This window comes from Oreochromis aureus, linkage group 16 (assembly GCF_013358895.1).
Source record: "Oreochromis aureus strain Israel breed Guangdong linkage group 16, ZZ_aureus, whole genome shotgun sequence".
In the NCBI taxonomy this organism is placed as follows: Eukaryota; Metazoa; Chordata; class Actinopteri; order Cichliformes; family Cichlidae; genus Oreochromis; species Oreochromis aureus.
In genome coordinates, this window is record NC_052957.1 from 27,873,825 (window position 1) to 27,891,010 (window position 17,186).

A 17,186-nucleotide genomic window follows, 5' to 3' on the forward strand; every position below is an offset into this window, starting at 1 on the left:
AGGGCAGTGCAGCCCCCGAATCCCACCTCCCCCACCACAAGCCCTCTCACAGTGTGAGGCTCCGCCCACAGTGGGTCAACAACAGCTAAGCCTCTCGTCAGCACTCTTTTTTCTGGTCTTTCTTTGTGCCAAAAACCACCAAAAGCTTGGTCAGGTCAGTTCTATTGATCCATCATTCATAAATATACCAAACTCACAATATCGATTGGACGTCTGTGTTTTACATGTAGAAATACTTAGAACACTTGGAGCAACAAACACCTCTTGTTTTTCTTTTGTTTTTAAGCTGTGGGAAATAAGTCTCAGCAAGTTTTCAAGTTTAATGGTTCATTAACACAGAAACACAGGGAGACTGTGGGCACATCAGACGAATATGACTGGTTGCACAATTAGACAGAATCTCTTTATACTTGTATGAAAGCTTCCTTCTATCCTTGAAAAATCCCCACAATCACTGCTGAATGAAAATCCCCTTAACTGTCTACGCCATCTAGCCATCCTGTCTCCTCAGCAAGGGCATGACTCAGACATCCCTCAAAAATCCAAAAATAAAAACACAAATACAAAAATAAATAAAAACACAGTCATACTTAAATCACATGATTACACATCTGATGTACTGAGTTAAATCACATAAGCAAGCCGTAAAGGTAAAAAGGCTATACCACTTGTATATTATGAATTACTCACACTTTATTACTTTTGATTTTTATTTGAAGCTTATTTCATCCTCCTTGATGCCCTCACAACTTTCCTACTTTTCTCCCTCACATGCGCTCTTTAACCCTCCTTCCTATCTTCATATCTCCTTCCATTCCTTCCTTTCGTTTTCCCCCTCCATAAACACTCCTTCCTTTTCTTTTTCCTTTCTTTATGCTTCACTCTTTAAAGCATTTCCTCTTTCCTTCTATTCCTCCAGTTTCCCCTTTCTTGCTTATTTTCTCCTCTTGAAGACCATTCCTTCTTGTGTTTTTAATATTTTGTGAAAGTCAACAATTATGTGACTGTGTGTGTGTGTGTGTGTGTGCCTCTGAAAAGCTCTTAAGCAAACTTAAACGAATGACCCTTCCTCATTGAATCTTCATTGCACAAGAAAGGAGAATAGCTTTGTAAAAGCTAGTTGCATTATTAAACAAGAATGTAATAGATTTGATCCAAACCTCATCAAATTTAAGATGAAAAAAAAAAGCATTGTGACATACTAGACTCTTCCTGGAAATGTCAAACTGTTGAGTGGAGTGGGGACACTATGACAGGTGTTTTAAGAATCTTTATATATAAAACACAGATGTCCCAACCTTTGACATAATAAGCTTGTTATGTTTAGGTCCCCACCAGTGAGTGATGGCTTGATGGAAAGATATGAGAGAAAATGGTATGAATGCCACAGTGTCTCAGCTCATTCAGGACGTAACAAAATGCCTCAAAAAGTTGTTCAAGCATTTTAAAACAGCAGTGGGGTGCAGCGACGCTAAATTAGATTCTCTCGCTCCAATTACGCTTCAGCGTTTGAATTGAATTTGCTCTTTGTAAATACAATATCTTCAGTAACAAGACCTGGCTTCCTAAGAGAAGCCTGTCTTTCTGTGTATGGTATGTCCCTGAAATGTTCTCTTTTTAAAATTTCATTTTAGCTTTAACATAAAGACCATGAAGGTAAACCCAAGGGCTAAATCTGACGAGTTGGACCTGCACGGGGAGGTGTGGGCGTGCACCGAGAGGAGGTGCAAATTGTGTTAATCCACAGCTGGCTTCGATGCTTAATACCACAGAGTTAGGTCTGGCTCCAGGGCCTTCGTATTGGAGGTACTGGACGTTCAGCTGAGTGGAAAACCTCTTCCACATGCTGGTTGAGGCTCTGCCCCAAGGCTGTGGCCCAGCATGCTGCGGCACATGTGTGTTGAATTGCCAAGGTGTTATCATGCCCTGGCGAGGCTCCGAGTTTCTCTGTCTCTCTCAGGTTTATTATCAGACTAAATACAACAGAGATAGGGCTGCAAATCCATGCAGCCCTTCATTTGTCTCTGCAGCAAAACTGTGCATCATGGTTTTAACTGACACACATGCTAGCTAGGGAGACAATCAAGACCACTTAATTAAAAGAAAAAAGTTAAAAAAGGCATTTATTTGTGCAAAAATGACTTCAAATGGCTGAAATGTAATTATGAATGTTTAAAACTATAGTTATAATTTTGAGTCTTAAGTACAAATTACAAAAATCTGAGTTATTTTTTTATATTGCAATTCATTTTTAAATATAAAATTTGTCCCTTTTCTGTATTTTTTGGGATAACTTTTGTATCTCTTTGTTTCAGTGGAAAGTTTTGTTCTGAGTATCAAAGCAAAGGCAGAGTAGCGAACACATCAGTGGCTATAAATGTCATGTAGCGGCTGAGTGACGGATGTCCAGAGCATTTGATGTCTGGGAGAGATCTGAGTATAACTCACAGTGTGCAGTCATGCCATTTCAGACTTATGATTTAATCCATACACACTGGCAGCAGATTTGCTCACTTTTATCAAGGGGCAGTAGTGTTTTGTGTTAAACTTGAGTATTACTTGTGCTCAGTTTTCCCCTTAAAGGAGAGAAGCACATGGCTTGATTTGTTTGAAAGACTCATTCAAGCGTGCTTTAAGTTATAAAAAGTCGAATGAGATGACCATGAATTCTTCTGTGGGTTTTAGCTAAAGCATTAACATCCACTTAGGTTTGCCATGCTGCTAATAAACATCATTTTTCTTACCCAGTTCTTTTTGTAGTCTCTTTAAGTTTTACTTTTTGTGGTAAATGTCACATGCTAATGTCTGACATTATTTATAAGGAAATATGACGTCTTGAAATGTAAATGCATGCTTAATGCACAAGTCAGAGTTCGAGTCTGTGTCTCCAGGAGAGGATTCGTTTGACATGACATTAAAACTGGAAGTTAACTGGTTTTTGAAAGCTAAGCATGAGGAAAATGTGATGACAGCAGAGTTTTAACTTTTGTTTTTGCGACTTTTATTTAATGTTAATTTCTTGACAAGTTGTTCCTCTTTAACCACAGTCAGAAACCAGTTGTTGACTTTAGTTGTTACCATCAATAACACAGTTGCCATTACTGTTTGCTCCTCATGTGTTTATGGTAAAATGTAATCCTAGAGACACTATAACGGGATCTACCGCAAACCTGATTTGGCAAGTATTTATGTGTATGTCTGTGTGTCTTTAGACAGAGTTTGTGTTACAGTCACAGCAGACATGAACCTTCAGCTGTATGAATAAATTGAACGCACAGTTAAAGGACAGTTGTAGTCTAGTGCTTGACCAGTGAGTATGATGAGCATGTTGTTCCCTGTCCTAAAGTCAGTTTAATTTTTCATGTATTAATAACTCCCCATTTGACATACTTGACATATATATGTCGTATAAGTATAAACGTAGTACTACTTACTGTCTGCAAAAGTTAGTAATGCCAGAAGATGATAATCCGCATGTCTGATTTGTCCTTCTGGGATTGCTGGGTTTAAACAGGCAGAGCAGCTAATGTGCATTTTGAAATACCACAGATATTTTTCAGTGTTACAAAAGGACTAATTTAATATTTGTCAATAAAAGCTTATCTATGCACTTCTCATTAAGTTTTAGGTAAACTGCATGACCAAGACCACGTTTAATGATGTCGTACATTGAGTCATACTATCATACTTATCATACTGAAGCATGATGAGGCATTTTATCTAACAACCTATCATACCACATATCAGGTAATAAGGATCCTCATTCTGCATTCCTTTAATTTCCTTTATTCTGTGTTATATCACTCAGTTTAATTACATAGTTTTAATTGATAGCAGGCGTATAATGGTGTGGGTTCAGGAGTCTGTATGAATGCGTCTTCTGTTTTGAGGTCAGCGTTGCTTTGTAGGATTTTTTTTTTTACAACAAAGAAAAAAAATCCTGACATTACTTTCTTGTTGTTTATACTGAAAATTGTAAACCTCAACCTTGACTCACTAATCAAAATAAAATTATTTCTGTAACATTGTCAGTACTGAGATCTTCCATCTTCTTTGAATAGACTTTCCGGCAGCAAAGCTGACAAGAAGATTGATGCTTACTCTCACAGAGAGGATGGTCAGGTGACCGTTATAGGGTAGAGAAGTTGTAAGTACTGGTTGTGCAAAATAGGGACAAAATGTATTGCAAGCCGCATTTTATGAAATGAATACAAATTGGAGTCTCTTCCAACATTTAGAGCCCTAAATTACTACCATGCAATAGCAGATAAACTGGGGTACTGCAAAAAACTCTACTGGCCTAGCTGTAGAGTAAATGGATTATTTTGCCTCATTGTTTGGATCACGGAATGAACCGTAACAAGGAATTCTATTACTGAACTGAACGTCTTGTACCAAACGGTTTGATACGATTGCACGCATTGTTACATTTGCTGTTTGAAGAGGAGCAGAGTTTTGACAGGCTTGACACCGAGTTTGGGAATCTTTGCCGAGAGGCAGCCATGACAGTTGGCAGTTCTTTATGTTGTTGTAGCTCAGCCCTGTGTTGTTATAGTTTACTGTCATCTCTCATAACAATAGATTGTATCACATTTGTCATCTATTGCTACTCTGAATATTGCATCAAAACATTCTGAAATGGTTCGAGGCAGAGTGAGTGCTCACCACAGCCACAGCTGGTTGTATTGAGCAGCTCCACCACATCTTCAGTGTCTTGCTTGACTCACATAACATGGGAACATTTTCTCACCATTTTTGCTTCAGTACTTTAATTAAGTGTCTCCATTGCTATGTTGTCTAGAACACTAATACAACAGAAAACTTTTCATAATCATACAACCGGAACATATCCACTACATTACATAAACAGTCATGAAAAAGAAGGTTAAAGGACATAAACGCATTTTTCTAACAACTATGGCAATATGCTAATCATCTGATTGAAAGAACTATAAATTCTAAAATAATGACATGTACCAACCTGGCTGGTTGATACATGTTAGCCACTTTTTTAATAGCCGAGCCTTTGTAATAATCAAAATGGATTTGCTATACAGACACTGAGAAATCATTGCTGTTCCTTTTCTTGGACAGGATTTTCTAAGCAAAAAAATCTAGATTCACATTTAAGTAATAAGTTCTAACAATATTGTTAGATGAGATGTAGATGCAAAAAACTCTAAGTAAATGTTTAGAAAAGGTGAATGCATGGATATATGTGAATTTAAAGTAAACTAAGAATTGCCAACCCACATTCTTCTATTAGTGCTACTATAAAAAACAAGTTAAAAGGTCTTTTGTAACCACCGCCATATTGCAGTAATCATCTGCCATCCTTCAAAAAAAAGAACAAAAATTGAATTTTCTGCCAATATAGTGAAGAGTCAGATAAACCATCATATTACTTTTGAAAGGGAACAATAAGTTGGTTTTGTGGTGCTTGCAGTATGAGCACAGATGAGAAAAGTGCCTGTCAGCTTCAGGGATTGTTAGCGTGTGTGTGCTGTTGTCATTCTGTTTTTCTTCTGCTTTTTTTTTCTAAGAGGAAACAATGTTCCACAATAAAAAAGAACCTCTTTGAAGTCTAGCGGCTAAAAAGCTGGACTTGTCTAATAACTCGCTTAAAACTGTGTCTTAATGCCTTTCTGTATGAACCCTTTTATTGGGGTGAATACTTGCCGTGGGAACATAAAGACTTTATGAAAATGAAAAAGACACATGAAGAACACATAAAACTCATGGTGTGCAGCCCTTCTGTTTCATAATATGTAATAAATGCTTTGCAATGAGTCTTTCTGATCATTGAAAATCCGCTAAAGCTTTGAGCTTTTAGTGCCTCTATGAAATACGAATAGGATAAGAACACTCTCTTGCTCGAACCCGTCTTCTTTCTTTTCTTCTTGCTCATCATCTGAAGATGTTTCATGTGTCCTTGAGGCTCATTTGAAAACCTTCGCATCCAATTTCTTGTTGCTGAAATGTGAATCTACTGTGACATTTTCTGTAATCAGCTCTCTGCAAGACTTTCCATCCTCTGACACATTATGCAGATTGCAGAGAAATAATGTGGCCAATTAGAATCAAACCAAAATCTTTTCTGCTCGTTTTTGTTTGCCTCTTGAGAGTAGGAGAAGGATACAGCCTGTATTTGTCCCAGAGCTGTACATAAAACGTGGACATAATCACAGTGGCTTTAACCCGTGGGTTTCTGGACCATACATTTTCAGAGATGACTATAATTAGACAAGAGGGTGGAGGGCTAAACCAACGTTATTTAGGTCAGAGATGTCTAAAAATTGTATGAGAGCAAAGCATAGACATACCTGCTAATTAGTGCTAAGTAAAAGATTAATAAAATACTACAATTTCACTTACCGTAGCTGTAGCATAGACTTGTGACAGGTCATGCCCCAGATTATCTGTGCTGTTTGTCAGATAATGCTGCTCCAAAAGGCATCAGCACCACAAACACAGTCGATATGTCCTGTTCACTGATTTGAACATTTGAGCTGGCTGTAAACCAGTTATATTTATGGCTTTAGTTGGGCATTTTAACAGGGTGGTCTAGGGGGATTGACTCACTTGTGGAGCCAACCTCAAGTTAGTGGGGTTGTGTTTTTTGGCCCATCTGCGTTATATTCATTTTTCAACCCTGGTGGGTGCTGCTTGATCTGTACACAAGTCAGGGACATAGCAAGATGCCATGTTCTTAATATTAAAACTGGTTGCTATTGTACAGCCTCTACCCATGACTTCTCATTAAATCTGGATGGCGTCCAGTAGGAACAGGCAAGTATGCTGATTTGTAGATAGTCAAATGCACACATGGCAACATATATACTCACATATATGATACCTGTACACTTGCACATGCTGGTCATTCAGGCTGATCCCTTAGTCTTTGCTTTACTGTCTACCTCAGACAACAAAGTCATAATCTAAAACAAAGATCAGTAACCGTCTAACATTTAAGGCCTGGTTTTTCTCATGCGTTGTGCTGCTGTCTTTGATTATATGCTTTATATCAGTGGTGCTATGATATAAGGTGTAATATGAATAAAATAAGTTTTCAAAATGGACCTAGAGTTTGAGCTTTCGTAGGAACATCTGAAAATGTTTTAAACCACATTTTACGCGAGTGCTGAGTCTCAAACACTTTTTATACGAGATGGTTTCTGGATTCCCTGTTTTGATGCCTCGAGCTTTGGCATTTTTGCCATAATTTTGGAGGCACAAGTAACCATATTTGGTTGAGAGGGGGTGCCTGAGGAGTGTACTGAAACATAGTATCTATCTAATCATCCATCCATCCAGCTGTGCCTAATGATACAAACTTCTATAAAATAGCTGTAGATGTACCTGTAGTGATCACAACCATCTTTTGCACCAGGCTGCAACCATGTTCATTTCTTTTCTAAAGTTGTATATTTTAACTTGAGGTCTTATAGGAATGGTTCACACTTGGATGAAATGGCATGTTTCTCACACCAGCTCTCCAGCAGAACGAAAAACAGCTGCTTGTTAAGAGTTTAAAAATGAAATACTCCAAACTCTGTGATTTCAGAGGTGCAGGATAGAAGGCTTCAATTTTGACACCAGTCCATGCCCACAGCAAGCTGCTGTACAGCACTAGTCTGTCACAGGATGGACTTGGCTGATGAAAATCAGACACCTGATTTGTGACAGCTGCACATAAAGAAAGACCATTACCGTCTCTAAGAACCCAATCAGTCTGACGACTGATATAAATTTATATATATTTAGCTCAAAGAGCGAAGTGGGAAGTAAATATTTTTACTGGATTTTTCCATTTAATGATATGCAGCAGATGTGGAATGAGGAAAAGGCGAGAGGCAACACTTTACTGACTGTGCGACAATAGCAGACGTTCAAGTTAGCATTATAGAGGTTAAAGGCCGCATATCCTATACTGGGACTCTTGTATGTATGAACACTTAAACCTCAAATAACAGGGTTTTACAACAAAAAGCCTGCAGTTGTTTTAGTGAAATCTGAGCCTTTGATTGTATGGTTTGGCTGAGGGAACTGAGGATTTGTTATTCATTAAAGACATTATGCTAAAATCTCATTTTTCAACTCTGATGAAAACTGGACAAATTGTGTGCTCTTCTCAGGACTGGTTGGCTTTGGCAGGGTATGTGTGTGCATAAATGTGCCTTTGTGCCTATGCATGCGTGTGTGTGAATCAGTCAAAATAAGGCCTCTGAATTTCCCCTGCAGCCATCACTGAAAGTTGTCAATCACCTCCTCTTTTAATTCCAAAAAGATGAGCGCTCACATGCTAAAGCTACACCCTCCTCGCTACAGGCTTTGGCACTGCCTCTGAAGCCTGTTGGTCTGCTCTTAACCCAAAATATGGTTCCAGGATGACGGGCACAAAAGACATATTTATCAAATGAATAGTGGCGCCACATTAACATTACACATTTTTGTTTGATTCAACAAAGCATTAAATCCACAAAAATAAGGCATATCGGATAGCAAATGGAAAGCATGACTGTTTGTGTATTTCAGTTTGTGTGTGTGTGTGTGTGTGTGTGTGTGTGTGTGTGTGTGTGTGTGTGTGTGGTATCCCCCGGAAAGATGAAGTGAGACGTGTTGTACTTGTCTTAGCCGAGGGGTGTTTCATTAAAGTGCTGTATATATGCATAAAAAATATAATTATAAAAAAGTGGGAGTATAATAGAAAACAGAGTTCTGCAGTCTGACTTTAGCCTATAAATAAAGAATAATACAAAACAAATATTGCTTTGCTGGGATTGATGAGTCGAACAAATCTTCTTGGCCTTTAACAAACTCCTAAAACAGGTAAAACTGCTCAACTAAAGTGGAATTGTCTTATATCATAATCAAATAAGTGATCTAATAAATATGAGACTCAATTTTTTTTCATAGGAAATGCATAAAATACTGACTTGGTTTAGCTATTGAAGCCATAATGCCACCACTGCTCCAGTCATGGAATCAGCAAGGATAAAAAAAAAAAAAAATTCAGCCTGACCTTTAAATACATCTGCATATCTGTGTAATGACATGTTTAGAATATGAATGTTATGATTTGAAGTTGTGCTCCTTCTCATTTGCATTTTCTCTCATACCTCCCTTCTAAATCTGATAACAATACACAAAAACAGCAAGAAGAGTCACCTTTACAGATCCACTTAGATCTCAGGTTGTGAAATACTTTTGCAGGAGGAGATTGATAGTGAGAACAGGTCGGTGTTGACAGATATTGTGCTTAGAAGGGGTATTGTAGGCTCCTCTCCTTGAGCATTACATTCCGTAAATGCATCACAGTCCTTAGTTTCCACCTGCCATCTACAGTAGGACGCCCCCACCTGGCCACCCTTCGTCTTCACTGACAGGTGAGGACAAAGATCCTGCAGAGTGCAAGGCTTTGCACATGGCATCGGGTTTAACTAGCTGTCACCAGGCTTTAAGGGAATGGAGAAATGATGCAGAGTTTGAATGTGCATGCACGTGTGTGAGTGTACTTGAATGTACTGTACACCCATATGTACATGTGTGTGCATATGTGTGTGTGTGGGACACCGCAGAAACAGGGAACCTGTTTCTAGTTAAAAGCAGAAGCCCCCACAACAAAGGCCCTGGCCGGTGGAGTCATAACGAGGAGAATATCATTTTTCTTTGGCCTCTGTGATCTGCCATTCTTACGTTTCACTTTCAAAGCTCTGCTTGCTGGCAGAAGTCCGCCGCTCCGCATCTCTGATGGACGGAAAGGCGGAATACTGCCCTCTGCCTCTCCTCACCTCCTTTCTCTTCTTCCAAAAAAAGGAAAGAGAATGAAAAGAAAAATGCCTGCTTTACTTACCATGGCTGATAAAAGAGGCAGTGAGAGCCTGGCTCTGAGGAGATCCTTGTTACACCACTGTGTTTGAGATTTGTGACTTCCTGATAAAAACCTCTTTAGGAATTGCCTTCAATTTTCCCACAAAGAAAACAAATCACTAGATTTCTGATCATTCATCCCCTTTTAGCAAACATGAAGATTAAGAAAGTTGATGATGTTATACTGCTTTGGCGAAGACTGTATTTCACTGGAGCACTGACTGTAAAATAACTGTTGTTGTAACAGGAAACATTTTACTTTTTAGTAGCTTATTAGAAGGAACTCTCAAGAGTTTCATTTAGAGCCTTATTCCAGCTGAATAAAGCTTGCAGACTTTCAAAAGACATTAAACAGAAAGTATGCCAGTAGAAATCATTTGCCCACAGCCATGACCTACAATTCAATTATATAAATTTTTGCACACTTAAATCATTTAGGGGCTATAATCCTAGCTCATTTGTTCAGTCTTTTGTTGTTGCTTGTACACTAAACAGTCCATGTTTTAAAAGTAGGATTTCTTGCATTTCCTTTCCTCGAACTCAACCGTAGGCTGGAACCTGGCCACTCACCACTCCTTACCCACAAAAGCCCCTTATAGTTGCTTTAAAAAATTCACAAATCATCACAACCTTACCACAGCAAAAGCTCTGATCAGTGCACTTGTCAACAACCAGATCATTTCAGTTTGACCTGCAATTTTTGTGAAACTTTTATTTTACCACATATACAGAAATCAAAACGGTCTGTCTGGATTCAGAGTTCTTCCGATCACAGCACTTCATCACTCACCTGTTATAAGACATATAGCAATAAAAAATGATTGATTTGTTTATTTTTAGACATAAATAGGATGTTTTTCAATTAAAAGGCAATAAGATTGATATGTGCAGATCATTATTACTACATATTCTAAAGAAATCACCTTAAAAGTAGATGCAGGAATTCAAAAACGATTGTGATGTTTAAAATATATAAAAATCTGAAAATTAATGCTTATTTTGAATTCGGTGCTAGTAACTATTTAAAAAAGGTTCATTTTCTTATCATTGCATTCTGTTTTTGTTTACATTGTACATAATGTTTTAACTTTTTGGGGGGAAAAACTTCTGCTTCACATAGCCGCTCACAGCCAGTAAGAATATTTCTCATATTCAGTGTTTATATTTTATGTTCGTAATAAAAACGTAGGAGACAAACTGTGTATTTGCAATTTGTAATGCTAGTGCGGCTCCCATTAGAAAATGACCTAATGCAGGCTTCTGTTTAAATACTGAAATCGGTCATTGTATGATTTAGAGTTTTTAAAATACTGAGGCTGGATTGTGGCAGGTGTCGAAGGGAGTTTTCAGTTCTATCTCCTGGCTATCAGGTCACTTTGGTGTAGAAACACAGCAGACTCTGCAGCATCAGTTGTACAATGCATATTGCACGAACTGTTGCGTATTCCTTGAAGTCATGATGGGTCCGCTCATGTGTTGAGCAGATCTAGGATTCTGACTTGATTCCTGCAGTGTAGCAGGGATATTATTCACTCTACTGGTATTTATAGGCGGAAGGAAAGCGGCTTTGATAGAGCGTCTCTTGAGCATACTCCAAGAAGAGATGTACTCATGTCCTCAACCTCTTGCCTCTTCCCCTTTTCATCTCGCTTTAATTCCTATCAGACAGTAAGGGAAACTTCTGAAGCTATATATATATATGGACTGATGTGAGAAGAGAGATGGAAAGATCTGAAAAACTCAGCTCCATTAAAATACTAAGCAGCAAAAGATTTCCATTGAACTGCCTTGTAAAACGCTTAACGGATATTCAAATTTTAGACATTCAAGAGGTGTAAATTGGATGTTTGCTCAGAGGGGATCACTCTGTCAACCTTAATGTCACACACAGATTACACTCTTTTTCTTAATTTTCAGATGTGCCCTCAATGCATTTCATTACTGTCCACATTTTTTGGACAGGGTTTTGATGTGGAGTTCAGGCTTTGAAAAGGATTCAACCATATGTTGCTATTGTTGTTATTGTTGTAACTGCTGAACTCACACACACGTTTACCACTGAGAAGCCAGACAAAGGGCCGATGCTGCCTGTGTGCCAGTTGTTGACTGAGATACAGAGCTAACTCTGCAGGGTTCCTGCTCACTGGATCCAGGCTAGGAGGCCTCAAGGGGAAATAATTAAGCTAAATTATATAGATATAGATTTATGTATATACGTGTGTGTGTGTGTGCAGAAACTATTTATGTCTTAAAAATTATTTAGATCTATTTAATGTAGATATACTAGCTTGGTGAGCTAATCATTATCCAGTAGAACCTCTTCATGGCAAACATTTTCACTTGCAGCAGGAATGTATTTATTCAGAGACGAATCTGCTTCATTGAGCTAGGAGGAAACTTGTGCTGCAGAGCACATTTTCTTTTACATTTCATTCATTACCTATAATGTGACAAAATTAAAAAGAAAAGAAAACTAATTGGCACTATAGGGTTCAAAGCAATGCTAAACAGCTGCGTATGAATCTAACTCAGATGGGATACTTCTATTATACAGGCTTATTACTGAATTTATGAGTAGGCTGTCTGATATTTGTTACACCAAATCTTTCCTCACATCTTCTCCTTATCAATTTTTCTATCTGAATTCGATTGAAAGCTCACAAAAGTGTCAGATACTGCAGCAAAGGTAAAGAAAAACGCATCTGGACTTGTCTGCACTGCGCTCTGTTGTTCTGAAATACTGCTCCTGCTGCTCCCTGCTTCAAACTCACACAGTATTTAAGTTGCACAGACACACCACCATCCATACATCTGTACTGCAGGTTGAGAGTCACAGCGCTCTGCCACAGCTGCCTTAGAAATCTGCTCCCCATGTGTCAGAGATGTATTGGTATTGAATGGTGTTTGTGTGGTTGTTATATGAGTGTGTATGTGTAAATATATATATATATATATATATATATATATATATATATATATATATATATATATATATATATATATATATATATATATATATATATATATAGATGGGCATATATATATATATATATATATATATATATATATATACTATAATATGATTACTATATATATCATGTAGTATCCAGTAAGGGTCGAATAATGTAAGGGATTACTATTTGGAGCAAGGAGGGTCGGTAATTAGTTGCCTACCGCGTACTGTATCCAGTAAGGGTCCTAAGGCTGGAGCGCCAATGCTAAGTGAGCCTACCGCGTTACTAAAAGACAGATTGAGGCAACGCCCTCTCATGATCAACAGTGACGTCGTGAGTGAGGAACCAGGGCACCCTGGCGACAAGTGGATCTACGTGACAACAGCTGTGTGCAGATCAACAATGGATAATATATCGAGAATGGAGAGCTACAAGTAACCCTGCGTGAAGGGGTTAGGGCATAATAGCGTGAAGTACTGACCTTATTTTGAGTTTGATCCACATAAAAGTGACAAAACAACATAGTGTGTTCTGTTGTGTGTGGGAAGAAAACTTTTACAGCGAAAAACCCCCAAACTTCCAAGCAAGCACCAAGTGTACTACGACGTAATGTGAAATTCACAGAGAAACTTCATGATTCTTCCACTGACCGCTGCGGCACACCTGCACCAGGGTAAACCTCCGCCTGACTCCAGTCCTGCTTTACAGGTGAAAATAGCGCAACAGGACCGCTAGTCTTTGAACTTTTATTTATTTTCTGCTGTGTTTACTTGCATCTATTTGAAAGAGTGAGTGTAAATGATGTTAAAAAAGCACTATTTTATTTTATGTGCTGGAATGTGCAGAAAATAGGTTTAAATGTTAAACAAATTTCTTCCAGTCAGAGAATGTTCAGCATATAATTAAGTTTTGCTTGATGCATAAAGTTAAAAGATTTAAAGTTTAAAGTTTTAAAAGAGACGCTTCCATTTGATTACATTTTGTATGATGGATTATGCAGAAAAAGTAGAATTGGGCTGAAAAGATCTATCGCTTTATCACCCAAGCAAGACTCACAGCCTTGGCCCAGCAGCGGTTTGTAAATCGTGTTTTAAAAAGCAACTAAGTAACTAAGTAATTAATTACTTTTGAAAATAAGTAATCAGTAAAGTAACGGGATTACTTTTTGGGAAGTAATCAGTAATTAGTAACAGATTACTTTTTTCAAGTAACTTGACCAACACTCTCTCTCTCTATATATATATATATATATATATATATATATGCTAGTGGCGTTGTTGGAATGCTACTACAGACCACAGTAACCCTGGCGAAAGGGGTTACATGAATAGGATGAGGGGCCTATGGATTCTTTGATACCCAACATCCATAATGAAGAGCGCAGAAACAACTAGTAGCTCAGTGTTCCAACATTCTGAAAGAAGGACTGCTCTCACAGCTAGAGATTGACGAGGTACAACATAAATGCTACGGCAAGGAGGAGCCAGGGGCGCCAGGTCAGGGGAGATATCATCACCCCACCCGAGATTGGGTACATAGCCCCAAGTGCGATAGGAGAGATCAGAGTTGAGTGCGAGAGGAACTGACCTGAAAGATAGGATCATGGCCAAGCTTGAAACCTGGATCCCCGTGAGCGGTTACCAAGATTACGTGAAGTACCATCAGAAGGTCTGCTAGATGATGTTAATGCAGCACTACGGACGATACCTACAACCACGATTACCGACACTAACAAGCTGATCTACAGTACGGCAGCAGTGATCAGTGAGATGCTTGGCTATAAGTTGAACAGCCACAAGGAGCAGTACCCTCCATGGAGAAGGAGGCTAGGGGCTCAAAGGCAAGGAGATCAACCCCTCAGTTGCAGAAAGGTGCTTACAAAGAAGGTGCATTAACAAGACTGGCTACGGATACCCTTGGCCAGCCGCTTGAGGAGGTACACCACGAGATAGAAGGCGGAGAATAAACGGTTGTCAGCCACCTCCTGTACATGGATGACATCAAGCTGTATGCCAAGAGTGAAGAGCATATGGGAGACATCGATTCACTGATCCACACTACCAGGATATAGTGGCAATGACATTGGAATGTCGTTTCACGCCTACTGGCTGGAGAAGTGTGCAGTCGGATGGTAACAAAGAGAGGCTAAGGTAGTCAGAACTGAGGGGATTGAACTACCAGAAGGCAACATTGCAGACATAGAGGACAGTTACAAGTACCTGGGGATCCCGCAGGCGTTCGAATGGGAACCATGAAGAGGTAGTCAGCTGGTGAAAGCTGCAACCACTGCAAGTACCTGCAGAGGGTCAGGCAAGTCCTGAGGAGTCAGCTGAACGGTAAGAACAAGATCCGGGCCATCAACACCTCGCCCTGCCCGTGATCAGGTACCCTGCTGGGGTAATAGGCTGGCCAAAGGAGGAGATAGAAGCCACTGACATAAAGACAAGAAAGCTCCTTACCATGCATGGAGGGTTTCACCCCAAGTCCAGCACCCTGAGGCTGTACGCTAAGCGGAAGGAAGGGGCCGGGGACTGGTGAGTGTCAGCACCACAGTCCAGGATGAGACAAGAAACATCCACGAATACATCATGAAGATGGCCCCAACTGACAGCGTGCTCAGTGAATACCTCAGGCAGCAGAAACCCAAGAAAGAGGAGGAAGGCGAGGAACCATCATGGAAGGACAGGTCCCTGCACGGTATGTACCACCGGCAGATAGCGGAAGTGGCTGATATCCAGAGGTCCTACCAGTGGCTGGACAAAGCTGGACTGAAAGAGGCACAGAGACACTAACTAATGGCAGCACAGGAACAAGCTCTGGGGTCTGGGGTCTATCACACCAGCCAAGACCCCAGGTGCAGGCTGTGTAAAGATGCCCCTGAGACGATAACAGCAGGGTGCAAGATGCTAGTAGGCAGGGCATACATGGAACGCCATAACCAAGTGGCCGGTATAGTATACAGAAACATCTGTGCCGAGTATGGCCTGGAAGTCCTGAGGTCAAAATGGGAGACGCCTTCTAGGGTGGTCGAGAATGACTGTGCTAAGATCCTGTGGGACTTCCAGATACAGACGGACAAAATGGTGATGGCTAACCAACTAGACATAGTGGTGGTAGACAAACAGAAGAAAACGGCTGTAGTGATAGATGTAGTGGTTCTGAATGACAGCAACATCAGAAGGAAGGAACATGAGAAGCTGGAGAAGTACTGAGAAGATGTGGAGGGTGAAGGTAATAAGTGGTCCCAGTGGTAATCAGATCATTTGGTGCAGTAACCCCCTAGGTGAGTGGCTCTAACAGATCCCACGAACAACATTAGAGATCTCTGTCCAGAAGAGCGTTGTCCTAGGAACAGCAAAAACAAAACAAGACTATCAATATCTCATCATCTATAGTTCATAAAATCATCAAAAGATGCAGAGAATCTGGAGAAATCTCTGTGCGCAAGGTAAAAGGCTAAAAATCAGTATTAAATGTCTGTGATCTTTGGACCCTCAGATGGCACTGCACTAAAAGTAAGCATGGCTCTATCATGGAAATCAGTGCATGGGCTCAGGAACCCTTCAAGAAATCACTGTCTGTGAACACAATTTACTGTGCCATCCCCAAATACAGGATAAATTTCTGTAATGCAAAGAAGAAGCCAAATGTGAACATGATCCAGGAATGCTTCTCTGGTTTTGTGGTTAGTTTTTGGAAAACATGGATGCCGTGTCCTCCGGAGGACATGTGTGATATTGGTTCTAATCAGTCAAAGATCAAAAGCCTGCATCTCTGAAGGTATGGGGGTGCATTAGTGCGTGTGGAATAGGAGCCTAGCACAGAATCATATATCATGCAAAAATGGGAGAGCATTCCTCTTCCAAAAGTCCAGCAGCTGCTGTCCTCACTTTCCACATGTTTATAGACTGTTGTTAAAAGAAGAGGAGAAACTGCATAGTGGTAAACATGGTCCTATCCTATTCATGCGTACATTTTCTCTAATATTCCAAGGCATATTTTTTCACAGCACATAAATCAAGTAAACAGCAAAAGTTTCTGAATACATTTTGGTGTAATGCCAGTTTTCATCTTCCCCTTTATGTTTTAACTGTGTAGAAACTTCTGTTGTATTCAAAGAATAATACATTTAGAGGTGTGTGTTGTGCAGCCAGCACTGAACCCTGAACACGTTCTGTTTTTCCCCAAGTGATTGCTCCATTTAAATCCCCACTCAGTCACACTGTGAAGGAGGGATAAGCAGCTGGAGATTCAGAGATACCCGTGTAGGAGAAATGTCTTCCCCTAGTTCTGAGGAGGTTCAGTCTCAACTGTTGAGATGCTGAGATTGAACCTGGCACTTTACACTCCAGGGGGACAATC